A 4,391-nucleotide genomic window follows, 5' to 3' on the forward strand; every position below is an offset into this window, starting at 1 on the left:
GGTTTTCCGACCACCAGATGTCGAGTATAACGTGGTGCCCGCAGTGTGGCTGCGAAGAGTTTGCACTGGGGATGATTACTTTTCCATATGTATTGATGCCTGTGTGAGTGTTTTGACTGCATATGTGACGGATGCACTCATATGCATGATACATGTGGAAAAATACCACATACCCATTCCCAGAGTCTGGCCCATATGTAGGCAGTCCAGGCAATGGGCATATGGTACAAAAAGGATTCACATGTACATCGCCACAAACGGGGTCATAATTAGGGCTCCCGGTTTTATGGTATTTTTTTTCTTGACATTTCCGTCTGTATTTATCCATATTTCTTTTTTGCTTATTTTATCTTTATTTATCTATTTTTATTTGGGGTTTTGTGAGACAAATGAAGCAAAAAATAGTACATTTCCATATTTATTTAAACTATAAATGAAAACTCTTATCTGAATGTATGACAGATTTCAATAATATGAAGTCCCGCAGATGATAAATCAATCCACATATGAAAATATGAACATTTTAGTATTAACCTTTTGCATCTCTACTGGAGTTAAAGCCTCATAACAATAATTTATTTCTTTATTAACCACTTACTTATCCGTTTTCACAGCTATAGGCCTGAAAACAGGGAGCCTTAGTCATTCTCCTCAGGAGAAGATGCTCCTGTGAAGGGGGGACCTGGAGAAAGGGATCCACGTCAAACTCTGAACGAAAGATCAAAAAAGGGCTGAGGGGGGGTGTGGCTAGAGGCTGAGGGAAATGGTCGCTTGCTAAAGCGGATCCACAGCCCTCGCCTGAAAATCCGTCAATTTCTCCATTTGCCGATTTGGAGACTCCCCTGTCACATCAGGGAACTCTCCCTAACCCAATCTACCTCAAAGGTGCTGCTATGGGGGGAGATCCACCTGACTTTGAGCTGGTAGGAGCGCCCAATTCGGAGCCTCCTGGATGACCCAAAATGGTGACCAGGAACTAAAAGCAGAGACAGCCCCGCTCGAGCTCCGCGGAACACAACCGCATTGCCCTGCTGTAGCGAGCACTGCACGTCACCATAACACCCCCTGAGGGCATTCACGACCCAGCCCTGGTGAAACTGTGCCAAGGAGCTGCTGCGGATGGCACAGTGGAGAGGGCACGGCTGGAGCCCGCCCGGGACTACGCTCGGACAGTAGAAGTGGACAACTCGAGATCCCCGGCTCTGGGGTGCCCACCCTATGTAGCCTCGGGGTCGCGCCGGATCCTGCCTTTTCCTCTGGACACTGACAGAAGGCCGAGGTGAGAGGGTGCTGATCCAAGGTAGTGGAGGGAAGAGGTGCACGTGAAACTACCCCTGCCGCTCCAGCAGTGCAGAAGGTGGACAGGCTAGCTGACTATAAATCGAGGCCCCGGACATGCGGCCTACCCCCGCAGTGGCTGCCAGGTGACTGCTCCCTCAGGCTTTGACCCCGGTGTTGCAAGCCATGAAAGACACCTCCTTACCAGCAAGCACCGTTGCGTTCCGAATCGCATCGTGCGCAGGGGGGGTCCAGATGGTTCGGCGCGCACAGAGCCTGGGGGGAAAAAGCCTGTTACTGACACTTACACCAAGATCTACCGCAGTGCAGCCCCATCGGTGGTACTAACGGTGGGAGGCAGCAGATCCACGGTCACATCGGAGAGTGCTGTTTGGTGAACCGAACCCTGGTGTCCCACAGCCTTCTGGACAGCTCTTGGTGGGCTGCTGCTGTTGCAACCATAATACAAATCCGGGGCCTGACTAGCCCCTCAGGGGCCCTGATATAGGCGAAGACGGAGCTCCCACCCAGGCTGTTGAGTGTGTACTGGACAGTGAACACTTTGGTCCGACAACACAGAGGCCTCAATTCTCTCCTGGCTCAGGGGTGCCACCGGGAACACCGACAGGCAGGCAGAGGGCAGCCCTCTCCTTCGAGCAGGCGGTGGCCATTACAGGTGCGTTCCCCCTTATTGTTGAACCCCCTGTTGCCTCCTATACACGGCTCATGGCTAACAACAAAGGACTTAAATCTCAAGCTCAAAAGCAACTGGCAAAGTTTACCGGGACTAAGCAAGGGGAAGACACCAAAATGGCCTCTAGTGGTGACCCCAAATCGTCACAATCTCGCCCCCAGCTAAAACTCTCACCCTGGAAGACATTATGGAGACCCTAGCAGGTGGTGAGGACATCCTTGGAAACACGCATAGACTGAGTCAATATCGCGGTCACCCTCCTACGTGCAGATTTGAAGAAAATGGACTCCAGGGTTAAAAAAGTTGAGACAACTACGACGGCCCTCATGTCCGACACAACCACCTTCAGCAGCAAGTCGCTCAGCTCCAGAGCCACCAGAAACAAATGGAAGAGATCCTGGACGATTATGAAGGGAGGGCGAGACGGAATAACATCCGTATTCTTGGGGTGCCTGAACGAATGGAGGGACCGTCTTTGTGGAAGACGTAATACTTAACAAACTCCAACCTAAACGTCTCTCAAGCTATTTCTCCATCGAACGGGCCCATAGGGTTCCCGGGGGACGTCCTAAACCAGGGGCTCCCCCACGGCCCATAATCACAAAAGTTTTTAATTTCTGGGAAAGACACGTCATATTACAAACTGCACGGCTGGACCTCCGCTGAAAATTGACAAGACAACACACATTTTTACCGGACTTCACTGTTAAGGTCTAAGCACAACGACGCAGCTTTACAGCAGTTTGTTTTCTGAAAACATGTTTATTAAATAGGAAAGTTTTAAATCCATTACACATAAAACAAATCCCATATGCTTTTCACAATTATTGTACAATTAGCTAGCAGCAATCTCCATTTCCGTAGCTTAATTTTATACCTGGATTAATAGAGCACAAAGTGTCCATTGGTTTTTGTTCCCTCGTCTCTTAAACCCTTCTAACCTTTTATTGACCAGTGAGACCTCTCACCTAGGTATATCAAGTGAGGTAAACTTCTGGTCATGTTAAACCCAAAATGCTACCAGTGTCAGAAAGACAGGCTTTTGAGTAACTGTTTAGTATTCTCTCTTATCAGTCAGCCTTTCTCTCCATTAATTCAAAAACTTTGCTAGTATACTTCACATGTGCCATGTGATACTTTGACTTCTGCAATGCTTTATTAAATGGTGATGGAATTCTCCCTAGGGTTGGATTCGGTGTCATTTTTGACATTAGGATTACAGTCCTGCCAATTTGTCTCTAACCCTCCAGTAAAGAGTCTCCCACTACAGATACTGATGCTGTTTATTACATTAAAGTAGCATGTCCTTAAAATTGTGAAAGGGCATTTTCACAGGCTGGTCAGTTTAACTTGTGATGAGGGAAATACTAGGACTGGCTACTCCTTGCACATGGAATCCTATGAACTGGAATATTTAGAAGCCATGGACTTTAAGCTGGTCATCCTTTGCCAGTCCCACCTCAACGAGAAACTGGCATGCGGTTTTACGCTGGTCACCTTGAAGATGGATTACCTCTCCGTATTCGGGGTGCTCAACCACATTACCATTGCAAGCAAATTTCTTTTTAAAGGCTTTGACTAACTTCTTTTTATCATAATCATCTGCAATCCCTTGTACGGTTGTGACGGTCTTCCTGCCATTCCTCTGCTGGATCCTTATATGAATAGAATCCTCTGTCCCTGCTGGGAGTCAGTCATCACCCTTGGTTGCATCAGCAAAGGGGTCGAAAGACTGAAGGTTCTGGATAGCGGACATACCTGGATGCATATCAAATTAGCAGATGGCTCTAGACTTACGAGGAAAATACATACAGAAAATGGCCTGAAACAAGGTTGCGTTTTAGCCCCTCACCTGTTTAATTTATTTATGGTTGATCTTTCACCCAAGCTGGACCAGGCGAACTTACATCCGCCACGCTTTTACAATTAACGCATCTATCTTATGCAGACGATATAGTTTTGTTAAGTCAAACGAAAGTAGGGCTTCAAAGAGGGATTGACATATTGAGCAATTTCGCGAAGGACAACTTACTAGAAATAATCATAGCGAAAACTAAGGTCATGACAATAAGTCACCGTTTGCAGGTATGACAACAATTCAAACTAGGCAAAAGTGAACTTGGAGGGAGTCACAAATTATAAATACCGCGGCCTAAATATTGACAGCAGATTTAATTTTAAAACACATAATGACGATTTAATAAAGAAAGGAAGCGGATTGATATATACTTTTTGCTCAATAGCGAAGTGTTTAAGCGGTTCATCATTTAAACCATTATTGGCTGTTGTTAAAGCGAACCTCTTGCCGACTGAAGTGCAACAGGGCAAGGAAGCAGCAGTCCTTGAGAGAATGCAAATCAAGGCATATAGAACAGTTTTTGCTTTACCGAGAAATTCCTCTCCAGTGCAGATTCGCCTA

The 4,391-nt window shown here is 46.7% G+C and overlaps 1 pseudogene; it reads right to left on the reverse strand.

Annotated features, from left to right (window-relative positions):
• Positions 1-3,199: 3,199 nt before the first annotated feature.
• On the reverse strand, positions 3,200-3,728 carry LOC146798988 (eukaryotic translation initiation factor 1 pseudogene; annotated as a pseudogene).
• Between the last annotated feature and the right edge of the window lie 663 nt (positions 3,729-4,391).

Source organism: Triturus cristatus, chromosome 9, assembly GCF_964204655.1.
Source record: "Triturus cristatus chromosome 9, aTriCri1.1, whole genome shotgun sequence".
In the NCBI taxonomy this organism is placed as follows: Eukaryota; Metazoa; Chordata; class Amphibia; order Caudata; family Salamandridae; genus Triturus; species Triturus cristatus.